Source organism: Carcharodon carcharias, chromosome 4 (assembly GCF_017639515.1).
Source record: "Carcharodon carcharias isolate sCarCar2 chromosome 4, sCarCar2.pri, whole genome shotgun sequence".
In the NCBI taxonomy this organism is placed as follows: Eukaryota; Metazoa; Chordata; class Chondrichthyes; order Lamniformes; family Lamnidae; genus Carcharodon; species Carcharodon carcharias.
Window position 1 is genome coordinate 196668153 of NC_054470.1, and position 25160 is coordinate 196693312.

The window sequence follows — 25160 nt, forward strand, 5'->3', positions numbered from 1 at the left end:
TGAACACCAGTTGGAGGAAGCTTGAGGAAGCACTGCGGGTGGTAAGGGTGTGGGGGACTTCAATGTCCGTCACCATGAGTGTCTCGGTAGCACCACTGCTGGCTGAGTCCTAAAGGACATAGCATCTAGACTGGGTCTGCGGCAGGTGGTGAGGGAACCAACAAGAGGGAAAAACATACTTCACCTCATCCTCACCAACCTGCCTGCTGCAGATGCATCTGTCCATGACAGGTAGGAGTGACCACTGTTGTGAAAACAAAGTCCTGCTTTCACATTGAGGATACCCTCCATCGTGTTGTGTGGCACTACCACCATGCTAAATGGGATAGATTTCAAACAAATCTAGCAACTCAAGACTGGGCATCCATGGGGCGCTGTGGGCCATCAGCAGCAGCAGAATTGTACTCGAACACAATCTGTAACCTCATGGCCCAGCCTATCTCCCACTCTACCATTACCATCAAGCCAGGGGATCAACCCTGGTTCAATGAAGAGTGCAGAAGGGCATGCCAGGAGCAGCACCAGGCATACCTAAAAATGAGGTGTCAACCTGGTGAAGACATAACACAGGACTACTTGGGTGCCAAACAGTATAAGCAGCAAGTGATAGACAGAGCTAAGCGATCCCACAACCAACGGATCAGATCTAAGCTATGCAGCCCTGCCACACCCAGTTGTGAATGGTGGTGGACAATTAAACAACTCACTGGAGGAGGAGGCTCCACAAATATCCCCATCCTCAATGATGGAGGAGCCCAGCACATCAGTGCAAAAGATAAGGCTGAAGCATTTGCTACAATCTTCAGCCAGAAGTGCCAAGTGGATGATCCATCTCGGCCTCCTCCAGAGGTCCCCAGCATCACAGGTGCCAGTCTTCAGCCAATTCGATTCACTCCATGTGATATCAAGAAATGACTGAAGGCACTGGACACTGCAAAGGCTGGGCCCTGACAATATTCCAGCAATATTACTGAAGACTTGTGTTCCAGAACTTGCCGCGCCCCTAGCCAAGCTGTTCCAGTACAGCTATAACACTGGCATCTACCCGGCTATGTGGAAAATTGCCCAGGTATGTCCTGTACACAAAAAGCAGGACAATTACCACCCCATCAGCCTACTCTCGATTATCAGTAAAGTCATGGAAGGGGTCATCAACAATGCTATCAAGCAGCACTTGCTTAGCAATAACCTGATCACTGACACTCAGTTTGGGTCCTGTCAGAGACACTGAGCTCTTGACCTTATTACAGCCCTTGGTTCAAACATGGACAAAAGAGCTGAACTCCTGAGGTGAGAGTGACTGCCCTTGATATCCAGGCAACATTTGACCGAGTGTGGCATCAAGGAGCCCGAGCAAAACTGGACTCAATGGGAATCAACAGGAAAACTCTCTGCTGGTTGGAGTCATACCTAGCACAAAGGAAGATGGTTGTGGTTGTTGTAGGTCAGTCATCTCAGCTCCAGGACATCACTGCAGGAGTTCCTCAGGGTAGTGACCTCGGCCCAACCATCTTCAGCTGCTTCATCAATGACCTTCCTTCCATCATAAGGTCAGAAGTGGGGATGTTCACTGATGATTGCACAATATCCAGCACCATTCGCGAATCCTCAGATACTGAAGCAGCCCATGTCAAAATGCAGCAAGACCTGGACAATATCCAGGCTTGGGCTGACAAGTAACATTCGCACCACACAAGTGTCAGGCAATGACCATCTCCAACAAGAGAGAATCCAACCATCACCCCTCGATGTTCATTGGCATTACCATCACTGAATCCCCCACTATCAACGTCCTGGCTGTTCCCATTGACCAGAAACTGAACTGGACTAGCCATATAAATACTGTGGCTGCAAGAGCTGGTCAGAGGCTTGGAATCCTGTAATGAGTAACTCACTTCCTAATCCCCCAAAGCCTGTCCGCCATCTACAAGCACAAGTCAGGAGTGTGATGGAATACTCCCCACTTGCCTGGATGAGTGCAGCTCCCACAACACTCAAGAAGCTTAACACCGTCCAGGACAAAACAGCCTGCTTGACTGGCACCACATCCACAAATATTCACTCCCTCCACCACCAACTCACAGTAGCAGCAGTGTGTACCATCTACAAGATGCACTGCAGGAACTCACCAAGGCTCCTTAGACAGCACCTTCCAAACTCACGAGCACTACCATCTAGAAGGACAAGGGCAGCAGATAGATGGGAACACCACCACCTGGAAGTTCCCCTCCAAGTCACTCACCATCCTGACTTGGAAATATATCACCGTTCATAGAAAATAGCAATATAGAAACTAGGAGTAGGAGTAGGCCATTCGGCCCTTGGAGCCTGCTCCACCATTCATTATGATCATGGCTGATCATCCAACTCAATAGCCTGCTCCCGCTTTCTCCCCATACCCTTTGATCCCTTTCGCCTCAAGAGCTATATCTAACTCCTTCTTGAAAACATACAATGTTTTGGTCTCAACTACTTTCTGTGGTAGTGAATTCCACTGGCTCACCACTCTCTGGGTGAAGAAATTTCTCCTCATCTCAGTCCTAAATGGTCTACCCCATATCCTCAGACTGTGACCCCTGGTTCTGGACTCCCCCACCATCAGGAACATCCTTCCTGCATCTACCCTGTCTAGTCCTGTTAGAATTTTATAGGTTTCTGTGAGATCCCCCCTCATTCTTCTGAACTCCAGCGAATATAATCCTAACCGACTCAATCTCTCCTCATATGTCAGTGATATAGACGTACGCTGTCACCAGTACAGTGTCCCTGTGAATATCGACTGACATTATCCACTGGGACTGGCAACTCATCTATATGTAAAAAGAAAAAGGCACCTTCCCTGTTGGGTTCTTTCTCAAACGACAATGGTCACTGAGACATCACATCGGCATGACAACCATTATCTGATCGTCTGTATTCAACGTCATACTGACAATGTCAACAGAAAAATATCAAAGCCCATCTTGGCATTTGGGCTCCAGTTAAAGTGGGGACTGGAGACTTTGGATTCAAAATACCCCTCACTGGCTGATGATCAGTTTCGATTGTGAAACTTCCAGCATACAAGTATTAATGAAACCTCCTTACTCCAAAAATCAAGGCCAACGCTTCATGTTCCATCTGAGCATAATTCACTCGCTGACACTGAGGGTGCAGGAGGCAAATACCCTCGGCCTCCCCTCACCATTAACTAACACAGGAAACAACACAGCACCTACTCCGTGTGGGCAGGCATCACAAGCTAACATAACCCCTTGGACACGTCATAACCTACCAGCTTCGTATCATCTAATAATTCACTTTTACACAGCTGGAACACCGTGTCCCACTCCCTTGTCCAATTCCATGGAAGCCCCTTCCTCAAGAGTTCATTCCACGCAACAAGGTTGCTGAATTTGGTATGAATTTACTGTAATAATTCAGGAAAGATCTGAGTTCAACAGGTATTATGAGGGTGACACATTTCTTTAGATTCTTGGTCAGATGTAACCCATTCGGGTCTCCTCTGTCACCCAAATACTCTCCTGAGATGTGAAACATTTCACATTTGTGAGTCTTCACCCAAACTCCACGTTTGTTCAAACCTCCCGCTCACCCCTTCCCACCCAACCCCCTCCCTCACCCGTACCCCCCAACCTCCTCCCTCACCCCTACCCCCCAACCCCCTCCCTCACCCCTTCACCCCCCAACCTCCTCCCTCACCCCTACACCCAACCTCCTCCCTCACCCCTACCCCCCAACCCCCTCCCTCACCCCTTCACCCCCCAACCCCCTCCCTCACCCCTTCACCCCCCAACCACCTCCCTCACCCCTTCACCCCACAACCCCCTCCCTCACCCCTTCCCCCCAACCCCCTCCCTCAACCCTACCCCCAACCCCCTCCCTCACCCCTTCCCACCCAAACCCCTCCCTCACCCCTTCACCCCTCAACCACCTCCCTCACCCCTTCACCCCCCAACCCCCTCCCTCACCCCTTCACCCCCCAACCTCCTCCCTCACCCCTACCCCCAACCCCCTCCCTCACCCCTACCCCCCAAACCCCTCCCTCACCCCTTCACCCCCCAACCTCCTCCCTCACCCCTACCCCCAACCTCCTCCCTCACCCCTTCCCACCCAACCCCCTCCCTCACCCCTTCCCTCCAAACCCCTCCCTCACCCCTACCCCCAACCCCCTCCCTCACCCCTACCCCCAACCCCCTCCCTCACCCCTTCCCACCCAACCCCCTCCCTCACCCCTTCCCCCCAGCCCCCTCCCTCACCCCTACCCCCAACCCCCTCCCTCACCCCTACCCCCAACCTCCTCCCTCACCCCTTCCCCCCAGCCCCCTCCCTCACCCCTACCCCCAACCTCCTCCCTCACCCCTTCCCACCCAACCCCCTCCCTCACCCCTTCCCCCCAAACCCCTCCCTCACCCCTACCCCCAACCCCGTCCCTCACCCCTACCCCCAACCCCCTCCCTCACCCCTACCCCCAACCTCCTCCCTCACCCCTACCCCCAACCCCCTCCCTCACCCCTACCCCCAACCTCCTCCCTCACCCCTACCCCCAACCCCCTCCCTCACCCCTACCCCCAACCCCCTCCCTCACCCCTACCCCCAACCTCCTCCCTCACCCCTTCCCACCCAACCCCCTCCCTCACCCCTTCCCCCCAAACCCCTCCCTCACCCCTACCCCCAACCCCGTCCCTCACCCCTACCCCCAACCTCCTCCCTCACCCCTTCCCCCCAGCCCCCTCCCTCACCCCTTCCCCCCAAACCCCTCCCTCACCCCTACCCCCAACCCCCTCCCTCACCCCTACCCCCAACCTCCTCCCTCACCCCTACCCCCCAACCCCCTCCCTCACCCCTACCCCCAACCCCCTCCATCACCCCTACCCCCCAAACACCTCCCTCACCCCTACCCCCAACCTCCTCTCTCACCCCTTCCCACCCAACCCCCTCCCTCACCCCTTCCCCCCAGCCCCCTCCCTCACCCCTACCCCCAACCCCCTCCCTCACCCCTACCCCCAACCTCCTCCCTCACCCCTTCCCCCCAGCCCCCTCCCTCACCCCTACCCCCAACCTCCTCTCTCACCCCTTCCCACCCAACCCCCTCCCTCACCCCTTCCCCCCAAACCCCTCCCTCACCCCTACCCCCAACCCCCTCCCTCACCCCTACCCCCAACCTCCTCCCTCACCCCTTCCCACCCAACCCCCTCCATCACCCCTTCCCCCCAAACCCCTCCCTCACCCCTACCCCCAACCCCGTCCCTCACCCCTACCCCCAACCTCCTCCCTCACCCCTTCCCCCCAAACCCCTCCCTCACCCCTTCCCCCAAACCCCTCCCTCACCCCTACCCCCCAACCCCCTCCCTCACCCCTACCCCCCAACCCCCTCCCTCACCCCTACCCCCAACCCCCTCCCTCACCCCTTCCCCCCAAACACCTCCCTCACCCCTACCCCCAACCCCCTCCCTCACCCCTACCCCCAACCTCCTCCCTCACCCCTTCCCCACCAGACCCCTCCCTCACCCCTTCCCACCCAACCCCCTCCCTCACCCCTTCCCCCCAAACCCCTCCCTCACCCCTACCCCCAACCCCCTCCCTCACCCCTACCCCCAACCTCCTCCCTCACCCCTTCCCCACCCGACCTCCTCCCTCACCCCTACCCCCAACCCCCTCCCTCACCCCTACCCCCCAGCCCCCTCCCTCACCCCTACCCCCAACACCCTCCCTCACCCCTACCCCCAACCTCCTCCCTCACCCCTTCCCCCCGACCCCCTCCCTCACCCCTACCCCCAACCTCCTCCCTCACCCCTACCCCCCAGCCCCCTCCCTCACCCCTACCCCCAACACCCTCCCTCACCCCTACCCCCCAACCTCCTCCCTCACCCCTACCCCCAACCCCTCCCTCACCCCTACCCCCAACCTCCTCCCTCACCCCTACCCCCAACCTCCCTCACCCTACCCCCAACCCCCCCTCACCCTACCCCCAACCCCCTCCCTCACCCCTACCCCCAACCGTCCTGCTCACCCCTACCCCCCCAACCCTCCCGCTCACGCCTTCCCTCCCCAGCTCCATCCCTCACCCCTTCCCCCCCGACCCTCCCATTCACCCCTTCCCCCCGACCCTTCCACTCATCTCTTCCCCACCCGACCCCCTCCCTCACCCCTTCCTCCCCTGACCCTCCCACTCACCCCTTCCCTCCTCGACATTTCGACTCACGGCCCCTATCCACACGTGAGATTGGCTAACTCAGCTCTAGGCCCGGATTGGAGCCTGGTCCTTTCCTGCACTCTCAGGTCTGCACAGCTCACTTTGCACACTGTGGATGTCAAGTTGAGGTTGCTGCAGAAAAAACCTTTCTTTTGACAAATAATCCTTTGTTGGTTCAGCTTTCTGTTCATAATTCTGTGATAATTCACTCCAATATTGTTCAAAGCTCTGTTGAAAACTGCATGGGCCCAGTAGTTAGGCCTCTTCAGGTATGTTCAAACTGTTTGTGCTGGGATAGAAGGGGCCCAATACTAACTGGAACGTCGTCGCTGCCATTGGGTGGGAAATCCCAGATGGACTGAGCTTTTAAAATGAGCATCAAAGACTGTGTTGCACAGGAACAAGGGGGAGGCTATTCAGGCCCTCAACCCTGTCCCTCCCACATTCAGTCAGATCACCACCCTGTGCTACAGCTCCATTGCTCTGCTTGGCTCCATAATCCCTCAGTGCCCAACAAGAAACAACACATTACTGTCTTAAAATGTTCAATTCCCCAGATTGAGGACAGAGTTCCAGATTTCCACGGCCCTCTGCGTGAGGAAGTGCTTCCTGGTGTCACCCCTGAATGGCCTGGCTCCAATGTTAATGTCCCACCCCCTTGTCCTGGACTCCTCCCCGCTTCCCTCCCCGCTTCCCTCCCCGCTTCCCTCCCCATTCCCCTCCCCGCTTCCCTCCCCATTCCCCTCCCCGCTTCCCTCCCCACTTCCCTCCCCCTCCTCCCCGCTTCCCTCCCCGCTTCCCTCCCCGCTTCCCTCCCCAGCTTCCCTCCCCATTCCCTCCCCGCTTCCCTCCCCGCTTCCCTCCCCGCTTCCCTCCCCATTCCCCTCCCCGCTTCCTCCCCACTTCCCTCCCCCTCCTCCCCGCTTCCCTCCCCGCTTCCCTCCCCGCTTCCCTCCCCACTTCCCTCCCCATTCCCCTCCCCGCTTCCCCTCCCCGCTTCCCTCCCCGCTTCCCTCCCCGCTTCCCTCCCCCTCCTCCCCGCTTCCCTCCCCGCTTCCCTCCCCGCTTCCCTCCCCGCTTCCCCTCCCCGCTTCCCTCCCCGCTTCCCTCCCCATTCCCCTCCCCGCTTCCCTCCCCGCTTCCCTCCCCCTCCTCCCCGCTTCCCTCCCCGCTTCCCTCCCCGCTTCCCCTCCCCGCTTCCCTCCCCGCTTCCCTCCCCGCTTCCCTCCCCCTCCTCCCCGCTTCCCTCCCCGCTTCCCTCCCCGCTTCCCTCCCCGCTTCCCCTCCCCGCTTCCCTCCCCGCTTCCCTCCCCGCTTCCCCTCCCCATTCCCCTCCCCGCTTCCCTCCCCGCTTCCCTCCCCGCTTCCCTCCCCACTTCCCTCCCCCTCCTCCCCGCTTCCCTCCCCATTCCCCTCCCCGCTTCCCTCCCCACTTCCCTCCCCCTCCTCCCCGCTTCCCTCCCCCTCCTCCCCGCTTCCCTCCCCGCTTCCCTCCCTGCTTCCCTCCCCGCTTCCCCTCCCCGCTTCCCCTCCCCGCTTCCCTCCCCACTTCCCTCCCCCTCCTCCCCGCTTCCCTCCCCGCTTCCCTCCCCGCTTCCCTCCCCGCTTCCCTCCCCACTTCCCTCCCCGCTTCCCTCCCCGCTTCCCTCCCCGCTTCCCCTCCCCGCTTCCCTCCCCATTTCCCTCCCCGCTTCCCTCCCCGCTTCCCTCCCCGCTTCCCTCCCCGCTTCCCTCCCCGCTTCCCTCCCCGCTTCCCCTCCCCGCTTCCCTCCCCGCTTCCCTCCCCGCTTCCCTCCCCGCTTCCCCTCCCCGCTTCCCCTCCCCGCTTCCCTCCCCACTTCCCTCCCCCTCCTCCCCGCTTCCCCTCCCCGCTTCCCTCCCCATTTCCCTCCCCGCTTCCCTCCCCCTCCTCCCCGCTTCCCCTCCCCGCTTCCCTCCCCATTTCCCTCCCCACTTCCCTCCCCCTCCTCCCCGCTTCCCCTCCCCGCTTCCCTCCCCGCTTCCCTCCCCGCTTCCCCTCCCCGCTTCCCTCCCCGCTTCCCTCCCCGCTTCCCTCCCCATTCCCCTCCCCGCTTCCCTCCCCATTTCCCTCCCCGCTTCCCTCCCCGCTTCCCTCCCCACTTCCCTCCCCCTCCTCCCCGCTTCCCTCCCCCTCCTCCCCGCTTCCCTCCCCCTCCTCCCCGCTTCCCTCCCCCTCCTCCCCGCTTCCCTCCCCCTCCTCCCCGCTTCCCTCCCCCTCCTCCCCGCTTCCCTCCCCGCTTCCCTCCCCACTTCCCTCCCCCTCCTCCCCGCTTCCCTCCCCCTCCTCCCCGCTTCCCTCCCCGCTTCCCTCCCTGCTTCCCTCCCCGCTTCCCTCCCCGCTTCCCTCCCCGCTTCCCTCCCCGCTTCCCTCCCCACTTCCCCTCCCCGCTTCCCTCCCCCTCCTCCCCGCTTCCCTCCCCCTCCTCCCCGCTTCCCTCCCCGCTTCCCTCCCCCTCCTCCCCGCTTCCCTCCCCGCTTCCCCTCCTCGCTTCCCCTCCTCGCCTCCCCTCCTCGCCTCCCTCCTCGCTTCCCTCCCCGCTTCCCCTCCTCGCTTCCCCTCCTTGCCTCCCCTCCCCACTTCCCTCCTCACTTCCCTCCCCGCTTCCCCTCCCCATTTCCCTCCTCGCTTCCCTCCCCGCTTCCCCTCCCCGCTTCCCTCCCCGCTTCCCTCCCCGCTTCCCTCCCCGCTTCCCTCCCCGCTTCCCCTCCCCGCTTCCCTCCCCGCTTCCCTCCCCGCTTCCCTCCCCATTCCCCTCCCCGCTTCCCTCCCCACTTCCCTCCCCCTCCTCCCCGCTTCCCCTCCCCGCTTCCCTCCCCGCTTCCCTCCCCGCTTCCCCTCCCCATTCCCCTCCCCGCTTCCCTCCCCACTTCCCTCCCCCTCCTCCCCGCTTCCCTCCCCCTCCTCCCCGCTTCCCTCCCCCTCCTCCCCGCTTCCCTCCCCGCTTCCCTCCCCATTTCCCTCCCCGCTTCCCTCCCCGCTTCCCTCCCCGCTTCCCTCCCCGCTTCCCCTCCCCGCTTCCCTCCCCATTTCCCTCCCCGCTTCCCTCCCCTCTTCCCTCCCCCTCCTCCCCGCTTCCCTACCCGCTTCCCTCCCCATTTCCCTCCTCGCTTCCCTCCCCATTTCCCTCCCCACTTCCCTCCCCATTTCCCTCCCCGCTTCCCTCCCCGCTTCCCCTCCCCGCTTCCCTCCCCGCTTCCCCTCCCCGCTTCCCTCCCCATTTCCCTCCTCGCTTCCCTCCCCATTTCCCTCCCCGCTTCCCTCCCCATTTCCCTCCTCGCTTCCCTCCCCATTTCCCTCCCCACTTCCCTCCCCATTTCCCTCCCCGCTTCCCTCCCCGCTTCCCTCCCCATTCCCCTCCCCGCTTCCCTCCCCATTTCCCTCCCCGCTTCCCTCCCCGCTTCCCTCCCCGCTTCCCCTCCCCGCTTCCCTCCCCATTTCCCTCCCCGCTTCCCTCCCCCTCCTCCCCGCTTCCCTCCCCCTCCTCCCCGCTTCCCTCCCCGCTTCCCCTCCCCGCTTCCCTCCCCATTTCCCTCCCCGCTTCCCTCCCCCTCCTCCCCGCTTCCCTCCCCGCTTCCCTCCTCGCCTCCCCTCCCCGCTTCCCTCCCCGCTTCCCTCCCCGCTTCCCCTCCCCGCTTCCCTCCCCATTTCCCTCCCCCTCCTCCCCGCTTCCCTCCCCGCTTCCCCTCCCCGCTTCCCTCCCCATTTCCCTCCCCGCTTCCCTCCCCCTCCTCCCCGCTTCCCTCCCCGCTTCCCCTCCCCGCTTCCCTCCCCATTTCCCTCCCCGCTTCCCTCCCCCTCCTCCCCGCTTCCCTCCCCCTCCTCCCCGCTTCCCTCCCCGCTTCCCTCCCCCTCCTCCCCGCTTCCCTCCCCGCTTCCCTCCTCGCCTCCCCTCCTCGCCTCCCCCCTCCTCCCCATTTCCCTTCCCGTTTCCCTCCTCGCCTCCTCTCCTCGCCTCCCCTCCTCGCCTCCCCTCCCTGCTTCCCTCCCCGCTTCCCTCCCCGCTTCCCTCCCCGTTTCCCTCCCCATTTCCCTCCCCGCTTCCCTCCCCATTTCCCTCCTCGCCTCCCTCCTCACTTCCCCTCCCCATTTCCCTCCTCGCTTCCCTCCCCCTCCTCCCCGCTTCCCCTCCCCACTTCCCCTCCTCGCCTCCCCTCCTCGCCTCCCCCCTCCTCCCCATTTCCCTTCCCGTTTCCCTCCTCGCCTCCTCTCCTCGCCTCCCCTCCCTGCTTCCCTCCCCGCTTCCCTCCCCGCTTCCCTCCCCGCTTCCCTCCCCATTTCCCTCCTCGCCTCCCTCCTCGCTTCCCTCCCCCTCCTCCCCGCTTCCCCTCCCCACTTCCCCTCCTCGCCTCCCCTCCTCGCCTCCCCTCCCTGCTTCCCTCCCCGCTTCCCTCCTCGCCTCCCCTCCTCGCCTCCCCTCCCTGCTTCCCTTCCCGCTTCCCTCCTCGCCTCCCCTCCTCGCCTCCCCTCCTCGCCTCCCCCCTCCTCCCCATTTCCCTCCCCGCTTCCCTCCCCATTTCCCTCCCTGCTTCCCTCCCCGCTTCCCTCCTCGCTTCCCTCCCCGCTTCCCTCCCCGCTTCCCTCCTCGCCTCCCCTCCTCGCCTCACCTCATCGCCTCCCCCCTCCTCCCCATTTCCCTCCCCGCTTCCCTCCCCATTTCCCTCCCCATTTCCCTCCCCGCTTCCCTCCCCGCTTCCCTCCCCATTTCCCTCCCCATTTCCCTCCCCGCTTCCCTCCCCATTTCCCTCCTCGCCTCCCTCCTCGCTTCCCTCCCCCTCCTCCCCGCTTCCCCTCCCCACTTCCCCTCCTCGCCTCCCCTCCTCGCCTCCCCCCTCCTCCCCATTTCCCTTCCCGTTTCCCTCCTCGCCTCCTCTCCTCGCCTCCCCTCCCTGCTTCCCTCCCCGCTTCCCTCCTCGCCTCCCCTCCTCGCCTCCCCTCCTCGCCTCCCCCCTCCTCCCCATTTCCCTCCCCGCTTCCCTCCCCATTTCCCTCCCCGCTTCCCTCCCCGCTTCCCTCCCCATTTCCCTCCCCATTTCCCTCCCCCCTCCTCCCCATTTCCCTCCCCGCTTCCCTCCCCATTTCCCTCCTCGCCTCCCCTCCCTGCTTCCCTCCCCGCTTCCCTCCCCGTTTCCCTCCCCGCTTCCCTCCCCGCTTCCCTCCTCGCCTCCCCTCCTCGCCTCCCCTCCTCGCCTCCCCTCCTCGCCTCCCCTCCCCGCTTCCCTCCCCGCTTCCCCTCCTCGCTTCCCCTCCTCGCCTCCCCTCCTCGCCTCCCTCCTCGCTTCCCTCCCCGCTTCCCCTCCTCGCTTCCCCTCCTTGCCTCCCCTCCCCGCTTCCCTCCTCACTTCCCTCCCCGCTTCCCCTCCCCATTTCCCTCCTCGCTTCCCTCCCCGCTTCCCTCCCCGCTTCCCCTCCTCGCCTCCCTCCTCGCTTCCCCTCCTCGCCTCCCTCCTCGCTTCCCCTCCTCGCCTCCCCTCCTCGCCTCCCTCCTCGCTTCCCTCCTCGCTTCCCTCCTCGCCTCCCTCCCCGCTTCCCTCCTCGCTTCCCTCCTCGCTTCCCTCCTTGCCTCCCTCCCCGCTTCCCTCCTCGCTTCCATCCTCGCTTCCCTCCCCGCTTCCCTCCCCGCTTCCCTCCCCGCTTCCCCTCCTCGCCTCCCCTCCTCGCCTCCCTCCTCGCTTCCCTCCCCGCTTCCCCTCCCCATTTCCCTCCTCGCTTCCCTCCCCGCTTCCCTCCCCGCTTCCCCTCCTCGCCTCCCTCCTCGCTTCCCCTCCTCGCCTCCCTCCTCGCTTCCCCTCCTCACCTCCCCTCCTCGCCTCCCTCCTCGCTTCCCTCCCCGCTTCCCCTCCCCGCTTCCCTCCTCGCTTCCCTCCTCGCCTCCCTCCCCGCTTCCCTCCTCGCTTCCCTCCTCGCCTCCCTCCCCGCTTCCCTCCTCGCTTCCATCCTCGCTTCCCTCCCCGCTTCCCTCCCCGCTTCCCTCCCCGCTTCCCCTCCTCGCCTCCCCTCCTCGCCTCCCTCCTCGCTTCCCTCCCCGCTTCCCCTCCCCATTTCCCTCCTCGCCTCCCTCCTCGCTTCCCCTCCCCATTTCCCTCCTCGCTTCCCTCCCCGCTTCCCTCCCCGCTTCCCCTCCTCGCCTCCCTCCTCGCTTCCCCTCCTCGCCTCTCCTCCTCGCCTCCCTCCCCGCTTCCCTCCCCGCTTCCCCTCCCTGCTTCCCCTCCCCGCTTCCCTCCTCGCTTCCCTCCTCGCTTCCCTCCCCGCTTCCCTCCCCGCTTCCCCTCCTCGCCTCCCCTCCTCGCCTCCCTCCTCGCTTCCCTCCCCGCTTCCCCTCCCCATTTCCCTCCTCGCCTCCCCTCCTCGCCTCCCCCCCCGCTTCCCTCCCCGCTTCCCTCCTCGCCTCCCTCCTCGCTTCCCTCCCCGCTTCCCTCCTCGCTTCCCTCCTCGCTTCCCTCCCCGCTTCCCTTCTCGCTTCCCTCCTCACTTCCCTCCTCGCTTCCCTCCTCGCCTCCCTGCTCGCTTCCCTCCTCACTTCCCTCCCCGCTTCCCTCCTCGCTTCCCTCTCTGCTTCCCTCCTCACTTCCCTCCCCCTCCTCCCCGCTTCCCTCCCCGCTTCCCTCCCCGCTTCCCTCCTCGCTTCCCTCTCCGCTTCCCTCCTCACTTCCCTCCCCCTCCTCCTCGCTTCCCTCCTCGCTTCCCTCCTCGCTTCCCTCCTCACTTCCCTCCTCGCTTCCCTCCCCGCTTCCGTCCCCGCTTCCCTCCTCACTTCCCTCCCCCTCCTCCCCGCTTCCCTCCCCGCTTCCCTCCTCGCTTCCCTCCTCGCTTCCCCTCCTCCCCGCTTCCCTCCCCATTTCCCTCCTCGCTTCCCTCCTCGCTTCCCCTCCTCCCCGCTTCCCTCCCCCTCCTCCCCGCTTCCCTCCTCGCTTCCCTCCCCGCTTCCCTCCTCGTTTCCCTCCCCGCTTCCCTCCCCGCTTCCCCTCCTCGCCTCCCCCCTCCTCCCCATTTCCCTCCCCGCTTCCCTCCCCCTCCTCCTCGCTTCCCTCCTCGCTTCCCTCCTCGCTTCCCTCCTCACTTCCCTCCTCACTTCCCTCCTCGCTTCCCTCCTCGCTTCCCCTCCCCGCTTCCCCTCCTCGCTTCCCCTCCTCCCCGCTTCCCTCCCCACTTCCCCTCCTCGCTTCCCCTCCTCCCCGCTTCCCTCCTCGCTTCCCCTTCCCCACCTCCCCACCAGAGGAAATTGTTTCTCTCTATTGATCCTATCAGATACTTTAATCTCCTAAAACGCCTCGATTAGTTCATCATTTAATTGTCGAATGGGGTTACAAGGCCAGTCTGTGTAACCTGTCCTCGGGAGTTAACCCTTTTAGCCACCAGGTATCAGTCCAGGGAATCTGGGCTGCAACCACTCGGAGGACAATATATCCTCTCTGGGCTGTGGGGCTCGGAGCTGAACCCAGTTTCTCCTGTTGGAATCTGATTCCTCTATCCAATTCCTTTAATCACATTTGACCTCTTCAATTGGATCACCCCCACCCACCCTCTCAACAATACCTGGCTATCCCTGTTCAGGAACTGATCAAAGAGGAGGTTACAAAATTCACTCTCTGGACCCTGGGAGTAGTCAATGAACCTTGTTCAGTGTTTGTCACCAGGAGTTTGTGATGATCTAATCTTCACCTGATGTGACTTCCTGACAATATTAATGCTATGGGCTGCTGGTTGTACACTTGGCAATGGGGACTTTGCTGGTAACCCTAGACCATCATCGACCCTGCATTGTTGGGTAAGCCAAGGGATTGTGGATGGAGGAGGATAGGGGGGTGGTGCGCTGGGGTGGGGCACAGCAGGGGGGTGGAAGTGGGTGAGGGAGGTGGTGGGGTTAGGGGACTTCCACAAGGTTAAAGCCCACATCTGTTTCCTCTGATTCTTCACTCAGTGATATATATTTCTCTTTTATATATACCTCCATTCCTCCATCTCCTCCGTATTCCTCAGTATCTCTCTCTCCATCTCTCCAAACCCTCTCTCCCTCCATCTCCACTCTCTCAGTGTCTCTATTCCTCCATCTCCATTCCCTCACTGCAGTCTCACTCCCTCCATCTCCAATCTAAGAGAGAGGGTAAGAGAGAAAGATAGGGAAACAGGGAGAGAGGGACAGTTAGAGAAAGAGGGGGAATGATAGACAGGCAGAGAAAGGGAGCCAGTGAATAGGGACTGAGAAAGAGAGAGCGTGAAAGAGACAGGGAGACGGTGAATAGGGACTGAGAAAGAGAGAGCGTGAAAGAGACAGGGAGACAGTGAATAGGGACTGAGAAAGAGAGAGCGTGAAAGAGACAGGGAGACAGTGAATAGGGACTGAGAAAGAGAGCGTGAAAGAGATAGGGAGACGGTGGACAGGCAGAGAAGGAAATGGAGATTGAGAGAGAGGGAGAGAGTGGAAGAGAGATGTACAGGCAGAGATTGAGGGAGACCGAGAGGGAGATAGGGAGGGACAGAGAGTGAGCGAGAGAGAGAGTGAGATGGGGTAGAGGGAGAGAGAGAGAGATTGGGAGAGGCAGGCAGGCAAGAACAGGGAGGTGTGTGATTGTCTTTAGTGGTAGTTATCTCTTTGCAGAGACTGTGTGTAACTGCATGGAGAGGATTTTCTTTTATTCGTTCATGGGATGTGTGCATGTGTGCTGGCTAGGCCAGCATTTATTGCCCACCCCTAATTGCCCTTGAACTGAGTGGTTTGCTAGGCCAAATTAGAGGGGCAGTTAAGAGTCAACCACATTTCTGTGGTCCTGGAGTCACATGTAGGTCAGGCCAGGTAAGATTGGCAGATTTCCTTCTCTATAGGGTGTTAGAGTACAGGATGGGTTTTTACAACAATCGGTGATAGTTTTGTGGTCACCATTACTGAGACTAGCTTTTAATTCTAGATTTGAGCTCATTAACCTGTACCTCTGGACTACTAATTACCACTAACCATCGTCTCCCACATCAGTCAAGAAGGGATGTGCAGGGTAACGGAGAAGGTGGGAAAATGGCACTGAGAGAATTGCTCATCCAGAGAGCTGGTGCTGACACGATGGGACAAATGGCCTCCTGCATTGTAACAATTCGGTGATTGTGTAATTTTGTGTGGTGCTCAGAACTGGATACAATACTCCAGTTGAGGCTGAACCAGTGTTTTATACAAGTTTAACATAACCTCTAGGATAAAAGCAAAATATTGCAGATGCTGGAAATCTGAAATAAAAGCGGAAAATGCTGGAAAATCTCAGCAGGTCTGACTGCCTGTGTGGAGGGAGAAACAGGGTAAATGTTTCAACTCTGTACGACTCTTCTTCAGAGCTTTGTAGCTTGTAGTTATTTACTTATTAAGCTTACAAAGCTGGTGCTTATATTCTGTTAACCTAAATTAAACAGTCAGGTAGAATTGGCGCAATCTGGTGGTTTGATCAAACCTTTCATATTTGTCATGGCTCAGGGAGCAGTGAGTCTGATATTACAGCGCACTATCCCCAGTGAGGCTGATATTACAGCGCACTATCCCCAGTGAGGCTGATATTACAGCGCACTATCCCCAGTGAGGCTGATATTACAGCGCACTATCCCCAGTGAGGCTGATATTACAGCGCACTATCCCCAGTGAGGCTGATATTACAGCGCACTATCCCCAGTGAGGCTGATATTACAGCGCACTATCCCCAGTGAGGCTGATATTACAGCGCACTATCCCCAGTGAGGCTGATATTACAGCGCACTATCCCCAGTGAGGCTGATATTACAGCGCACTATCCCCAGTGAGGCTGATATTACAGCGCACTATCCCCAGTGAGGCTGATATTAAAGCACACTATCCCCAGTGAGGCTGATATTACAGCGCACTATCCCCAGTGAGGCTGATATTACAGCGCACTATCCCCAGTGAGGCTGATATTACAGTGCACTATCCCCAGTGAGTCTGATATTACAGCGCACTATCCCCAGTGAGTCTGATATTACAGCACACTAAACACAGTGAGGCTGATATTACAGCACACTATCCCCAATGAGGCTGATATTACAGTGCACTATACCCAGTGAGGCTGATATTAAAGCGCACTATCCCCAGTGAGTCTGATATTACAGCGCACTATCCCCAGTGAGGCTGATATTACAGCGCACTATCCCCAGTGAGTCTGATATTACAGCGCACTATCCCCAGTGAGTCTGATATTACAGCGCAATATCCCCAGTGAGGCTGATATTACAGCGCACTATCCCCAGTGAGGCTGATATTACAGCGCACTGTCCCCAGTGAGGCTGATATTACAGCGCACTATCCCCAGTGAGGCTGATATTACAGCGCACTATCCCCAGTGAGGCTGATATTACCGTGCACTATCCCCAGTGAGGCTGATATTACAGCGCACTATCCCCAGTGAGGCTGATATTACAGCGCACTATCCCCAGTGAGGCTGATATTACAGCGCACTATCCCCAGTGAGGCTGATATTACAGCGCACTATCCCCAGTGAGGCTGATATTACAGCGCACTATCCCCAGTGAGGCTGGTATTACAGCGCAATATCCCCAGTCACGATGATATTACAGCGCACTATCCCCAGTGAGGCTGATATTACAGTGCACTATCCCCAGTGAGGCTGATATTACAGCGCACTATCCCCAGTGAGTCTGATATTACAGCGCACTATCCCCAGTGAGCTTGATATTACAGCGCACTATCCCCAGTGAGGCTGATATCACAGCGCACTATCCCCAGTGAGGCTGATATTAAAGCGCACTATCCCCAGTGAGTCTGATATTACAGCACACTATCCCCAGTGAGGCTGATATTACAGCAGACTAGCCCCTCAGAGGCTGATCTTACAGCGCACTATCCCCAGTGAGTCTGATATTACAGAACACTAATCCCAATGAGTCTGATATTACAGCACACTATCTAAAAGTGAGTCTGATATTACAGCACACTATCCCCAGTGAGTCTGATATTTCAGCACACTATCCCCAGTGAGGCTAATATTACAGCGCAATATCCCCAGTAAGGCTGATATTACAGAACACTATCCCCAGTGAGTCTGATATTACAGCGCACTATCCCCAGTGAGGCTGATATTACAGTGCAATATCCCCAGTGAGGCTGATATTACAGCGCACTATCCCCAGTGAGGCTGATATTACAGCGCACAATCCCCAGTGAGTCTGAAATTACAGCACACTATCCCAAGTGAGTCAGATATTACAGCAGACTATCCCGAGCGAGTCTGATATTACAGCGCACTATCCCCAGGGAGGCTGATATTACAGCGCACTACCCCAGTGAGGCTGATATTACAGCACACTATCCCCAGTGAGTCTGATATTACAGCGCACTATCCCCAGTGAGGCTGATATTACACTGCACTATCCCCAGTGAGGCTGATATTACAGCGCACTATCCAGAGTGAGGCTGATATTACAGCATACTATCCCCAGTGAGGCTAATATTACAGCGCACTATCCCCAGTGAGTCTGATATTATAGCGCACTATCCCCAGTGACACTGATATTACAGCGCACTATCCCCAGTGAGGCTGATATTACAGCGCACTATCCCCAGTGAGTATGATATTACAGTGCACTATCCCCAGTGAGGCTGATATTACAGCGCACTATCCCCAGTGAGTCTGATATTACACCGCACTATCCCCAGTGAGTCTGATATTTCAGCGCACTATCCCCAGTGAGGCTGAGATTACAGCGCAATATCCCCAGTGTGGCTGATATTACAGCACACTATCCCCAGTGAGTCTGATATTTTAGCGCACTATCCCCAGTGAGGCTGATATTACAGTGCACTATCCCCAGTGAGGCTGATATTACAGCGCACTATCCCCAGTGAGGCTGATATTACAGCGCACTATCCCCAGTGAGGCTGATATTACAGCGCACTATCCCCAGTGAGGCTGATATTACAGCGCACTATCCCCAGTGAGGCTGATATTACAGCGCACTATCCCCAGTGAGGCTGATATTGCAGCGCACTATCCCCAGTGAGGCTGATATTACAGCACACTATCCCCAGTGAGGCTGATATTCAGCGCACTCTCCCCAGTGAGGCTGATATTACAGTGCACTATCCCCAGTGAGGCTGATATTACAGTGCACTATCCCCAGTCACGATGATATTACAGTGCACTATCCCCAGTGAGGCTGATATTACAGCGCACTATCCCCAGTGAGGCTGATATTACAGCGCACTATCCCCAGTGAGGCTGATATTACCGTGCACTATCCCCAGTGCGGCTGATATTACAGCGCACTATCCCCAGTGAGGCTGATATTACAGCGCACTATCCCCAGTGAGGCTGATATTACAGCGCACTATCCCCAGTGAGGCTGATATTACAGCGCACTATCCGCAGTGAGGCTGATATTACAGCGCACTATCCCCAGTGAGGCTGATATTACAGCGCAATATCCCCAGTCACGATGATATTACAGCGCACTATCCCCAGTGAGGCTGATATTACAGTGCACTATCCCCAGTGAGGCTGATATTACAGCGCACTATCCCCAGTGAGTCTGATATTACAGCGCACTATCCCCAGTGAGCTTGATATTACAGCGCACTATCCCCAGTGAGGCTGATATCACAGCGCACTATCCCCAGTGAGGCTGATATTAAAGCGCACTATCCCCAGTGAGTCTGATATTACAGCACACTATCCCCAGTGAGGCTGATATTACAGCAGACTATCCCCTCAGAGGCTGATCTTACAGCGCACTATCCCCAGTGAGTCTGATATTACAGAACACTAATCCCAATGAGTCTGATATTACAGCACACTATCTAAAAGTGAGTCTGATATTACAGCACACTATCCCCAGTGAGTCTGATATTTCAGCGCACTATCCCCAGTGAGGCTAATATTACAGCGCAATATCCCCAGTAAGGCTGATATTACAGAACACTATCCCCAGTGAGTCTGATATTACAGCGCACTATCCCCAGTGAGGCTGATATTACAGTGCAATATCCCCAGTGAGGCTGATATTACAGCGCACTATCCCCAGTGAGGCTGATATTACAGTGCACAATCCCCAGTGAGTCTGAAATTACAGCACACTATCCCAAGTGAGTCTGATATTACAGCAGACTATCCCGAGCGAGTCTGATATTACAGCGCACTATCCCCAGGGAGGCTGATATTACAGCGCACTACCCCAGTGAGGCTGATATTACAGCACACTATCCCCAGTGAGTCTGATATTACAGCGCACTATCCCCAGTGAGGCTGATATTACACCGCACTATCCCCAGTGAGGCTGATATTACAGCGCACTATCCCCAGTGAGGCTGATATTACAGCATACTATCCCCAGTGAGGCTAATATTACAGCGCACTATCCCCAGTGAGTCTGATATTATAGCGCACTATCCCCAGTGACACTGATATTACAGCGCACTATCCCCAGTGAGGCTGATATTACAGCGCACTATCCCCAGTGAGTATGATATTACAGTGCACTATCCCCAGTGAGGCTGATATTACAGCGCACTATCCCCAGTGAGTCTGATATTACACCGCACTATCCCCAGTGAGTCTGATATTTCAGCGCACTATCCCCAGTGAGGCTGAGATTACAGCGCAATATCCCCAGTGTGGCTGATATTACAGCACACTATCCCCAGTGAGTCTGATATTACAGCGCACTATCCCCAGTGAATCTGATATTGCAGTGCACTATCCCCAGTGAGGCTGATATTACAGTGCACTAACCCCAGTGAGTCTGATATTACAGCGCACTATCCCCAGTGAGTCTGATATTACAGCGCACTATCCCCAGTGAATCTGATAATACAGCGCACTATCCCCAGTGAGTCTGATATTACAGCGCACTATCCCCAGCGAGGCTGATATTAAAGCGCTCTATCCCCAGTGAGTCTGATATTACAGCGCACTATCCCCAGTGAGGCTGATATTACAGCGCACTATCCCCAGTGAGGCTGATATTACAGCGCACTATCCCCAGTGAGGCTGATATTACAGCGCACTATCCCCAGTGAGGCTGATATTGCAGCGCACTATCCCCAGTGAGGCTGATATTACAGCACACTATCCCCAGTGAGGCTGATATTCAGCGCACTCTCCCCAGTGAGGCTGATATTACAGTGCACTATCCCCAGTGAGGCTGATATTACAGTGCACTATCCCCAGTCACGATGATATTACAGTGCACTATCCCCAGTGAGGCTGATATTACAGTGCACTATCCCCCGTGAGGCTGATATTACAGCGCACTATCCACAGTGAGCCTGATATTACAGCACACTATCCCCAGTGAGGCTGTTATTACAGCGCACTATCCCCTGTGAGGCTGATATTACAGCGCACTATCCCCAGTGAGGCTGATATTACAGCGCACAATCCCCCGTGAGTCTGATATTACAGCACACTAGCCCCAGAGAGGCTGATATTACAGCACACTCTCTACTGAGAGGCTGATATTACAGCGCAGTATCCCCAGTGAGTCTGATATTACAGCATCCTAATCCCAATGAGTCTGATATTACAGCACACTATCCCAAGTGAGTCTGATATTACAGCACACTATCCCGAGCGAGTCTGATATTACAGCGCACTATCCCCAGGGAGGCTGATGTTACAGCGCACTATCCCCAGTGAGGCTGATATTTCAGCGAACTATCCCCTGTGAGGCTGATATTACAGCGCACTATCCCCAGTGAGGCTGATATTACAGCGCAATATCACCAGAGAGGCTGATATTACAGCGCATTATCCCCACTGAGTCTGATATTACAGCGCACTATCCCAGTGAGGCTGATATTAAAGCGCAATATCCCCAGTGAGGCTAATATTACAGCGCACTATCCCCAGTGATTCTGATATTACAGCGCACTATCCCCAGTGACACTGATATTACAGCGCATTATACCCAGGGAGGCTGATATTACAGCGCACTATCCCCAGTGAGTCTGATTTTACAGCGCACTATCGCCAGTGAGGCTGATATTACAGCGCACTATTCCCAGTGAGTCTGATATTACAGCGCACTATCCCCAGTGAATCTGATATTGCAGTGCACTATCCCCAGTGAGGCTGATATTACAGTGCACTAACCCCAGTGAGTCTGATATTACAGCGCACTATCCCCAGTGAGTCTGATATTACAGCGCACTATCCCCAGTGAATCTGATAATACAGCGCACTATCCCCAGTGAGTCTGATATTACAGCGCACTATCCCCAGCGAGGCTGATATTAAAGCGCTCTATCCCCAGTGAGTCTGATATTACAGCGCACTATCCCCATTGAGTCTGATATTACAGCGCACTATCCCCAGTGAGTCTGATATTACAGCGCACTATCCCCAGTGATACTGATATTACAGCGCACTATCCCCAGTGAGGCTGATATTACAGCACACTATCCCCAGTGTGTCTGATATTACAGCGCACACTCCCCAGAGAGGCTGATATTAACGCGCACTATTCCCAGTGAGTCTGATATTACAGCCCACTATCCCCAGTGAGTCTGATATTACAGCGCACTATCCCCAGTGAGGCTGATATTACAGCGCACTGTCCCCAGTGAGGCTGATATTACAGCGCGGTATCCCCAGTGAGGTTGATATTACAGTGCACTATCCCCAGTGAGGCTGATATTACAGCACACTATCCCCAGTGAGGCAGATATTACAGCGCAATATCCCCAGTTAGGCTGATATTAGAGCGCCCCATCCCAAGTGAAGCTGACAATACAGCGCACTAACCCCAGTGAGGCTGATATTACAGTGCACTATCCCCAGTGAGGCTGATATTACAGCGCACTATCCCCAGTGACTCTGATATTACAGCGCACTATCCCCAGTGAGTCTGATATTACAGCACACTATCCCCAGTGAGGCTTTTATTACAGCACACTATCCCCAGTGAGGCTGATATTACAGCGCACTATCCCCAGTGAGGCTGATATAACAGCGCACTATCACCAGTGAGTCTGATATTACAGCGCACTGTCCCCAATGAGGCTGATATTGCAGCGCACTATCCCCAGTGAGGCTGATATTACAGCGCACTATCCCCAGTGAGGCTGATATTACAGCGCACTATCCCAGGAGAGGCTGATATTACAGCACACTATCCCCAGTGAGTCTGATATTACAGCGCACTATCCCCAGTGAGTCTGATATTACAGCACATTTTCCCCAGTGAGGCTGATATTAAAGTACACTATCCCCGGTGAGGCTGATATTACAGCACACTATCCCCAGTGAAGATGATATTACAGCTCACTATCCCCAGTGAGACTGATATTACAGTGCACTGTCCCCAGTGAGGCTGATATTACAGCGCACTATCCCCAGTGAGGCTGATATTACAGCAAACTTTCCCCAGAGAGGCTGATATTACAGCGCACTATCCCAAGGGTGTCTGTGGTTACAGCACACTATCCCCAGTGAGGCTGACATTACAGCGCACTATCCCCAGTGAGGCTGATATTACAGCGCACTAACCCCAGTGAGTCTGATATTACAGCGCACTATCCCCAGAGAGTCTGATATTACAGCGCACTATCCCCAGTGAGGCTGATATTACAGCGCACTATCCCCAGTGTGTCTGATATTATAGCGCACTATCCCCAATGAGGCTGATACTACAGCGCACTATCCCAAGTGTGGCTGATATTACAGCGTACTATCCCCAGTGAGGCTGATATCATAGCGCACTGTGACCAGTGAGTCTGATATTACAGCGCAATATACCCAGTGAGGCTGATATTACAGCACACTATCCCCAGTGAGTCTGATATTACAGCGCACTATCCCCAGTGAGGCTGATATTACAGTGCACTATCCCCAGTGAGGCTGATATTACAGCGCACTATCCCCAGTGAGGCTGATATTACAGCGCACTATCCCCAGTGAGGCTGATATTACAGCGCACTATCCCCAGTGAGGCTGATATTACAGCGCACTATCCCCAGTGAGGCTGATATTACAGCGCACTATCTCCAGTGAGGTTGATATTACAGCGCACTATCCCCAGTGAGGCTGATATTACAGCGCACTATACCCAGTGAGGCTGATATTACAGCGCACTATCCCCAGTGAGGCTGATATTACAGCGCACTATCCCCAGTGAGGCTGAAATTACAGCGCACTATCCACAGTGAGGCTGATATTACAGCGCACTATCCCCAGTGAGGCTGATATTACAGTGCACTATCCCCAGTCACGATGATATTACAGCGCACTATCCCCAGTGAGGCTGATATTACAGTGCACTATCCCCATTGAGGCTGATATTACAGCACACTATCCCCAGTGAGCCTGATATTACAGCACACTATCCCCAGTGAGGATGATATTACAACGCACTATCCCCAGTGAGGCTGATATTACAGCGCACTATCCCCAGTGAGGCTGATATTACAGCGCACTATCCCCCGTGAGTCTGATATTACAGCACACTATCCCGAGCGAGTCTGATATTACAGCGCACTATCCCCAGGGAGGCTGATATTACAGCGCACTATCCCCAGTGAGGCTGATATTACAGCACACTATCCCCAGTGAGTCTGATATTACAGCGCACTATCCCCAGTGAGGCTGATATTACAGCGCACTATCCCCAGGGAGGCTGATATTACAGCGCACTATCCCCATTGAGTCTGATTTTACAGCGCACTATCGCCAGTGAGGCTGATATTACAGCGCACTATTCCCAGTGAGTCTGATATTACAGCGCACTATCCCCAGTGAATCTGATATTGCAGTGCACTATCCCCAGTGAGGCTGATATTACAGTGCACTATCCCCAGTGAGTCTGATATTACAGCGCACTATCCCCAGTGAGTCTGATATTACAGCGCACTATCCCCAGTGAATCTGATAATACAGCGCACTATCCCCAGTGAGTCTGATATTACAGCGCACTATCCCCAGAGAGGCTGATATTAAAGCGCACTATCCCCAGTGAGTCTGATATTACAGCGCACTATCCCCAGTGAGTCTGATATTACAGCGCACTATCCCCAGTGAGTCTGATATTACAGCGCACTATCCCCAGTGATACTGATATTACAGCGCACTAGCCCCAGTGAGGCTGATATTACAGCGCACTGTCCCCAGTGAGTCTGATATTACAGCGCACTATCCCCAGAGAGGCTGATATTAACGCGCACTATTCCCAGTGAGTCTGATATTACAGCCCACTATCCCCAGTGAGTCTGATATTACAGCGCACTATCCCCAGTGAGGCTGATATTACAGAGCACTGTCCCCAGTGAGGCTCATATTACAGCGCGCTATCCCAAGTGAGGTTGATATTACAGTGCACTATCCCCAGTGAGGCTGATATTACAGCACACTATCCCCAGTGAGGCAGATATTACAGCGCAATATCCCCAGTTAGGCTGATATTACAGCGCCCCATCCCAAGTTAAGCTGACAATACAGCGCACTAACCCCAGTGAGGCTAATATTACAGCGCACTATCCCCAGTGAGGCTGATATGACAGCGCACTATCCACAGTGAGGCTGATATTACAGCGCACTATCCCCAGTGAGGCTGATATTACAGCGCAGCATCCCCAGTCACGATGATATTACAGCGCACTATCCCCAGTGGGGCTGATATTACAGTGCACTATCCCCAGTGAGGCTGATATTACAGCGCACTATCCCCAGTGAGCCTGATATTACAGCGCACTATCCCCAGTGAGGATGATATTACAGCGCACTATCCCCTGTGAGGCTGATATTACAGCGCACTATCCACAGTGAGGCTGATATTACAGCGCACTCTCCCCAGTGAGGCTGATATTACAGTGCACTATCCCCAGTGAGGCTGATATTACAGCGCACTATCCCCAGTCACGATGATATTACAGTGCACTATCCCCAGTGAGGCTGATATTACAGTGCACTATCCCCAGTGAGGCTGATATTACAGCGCACTATCCCC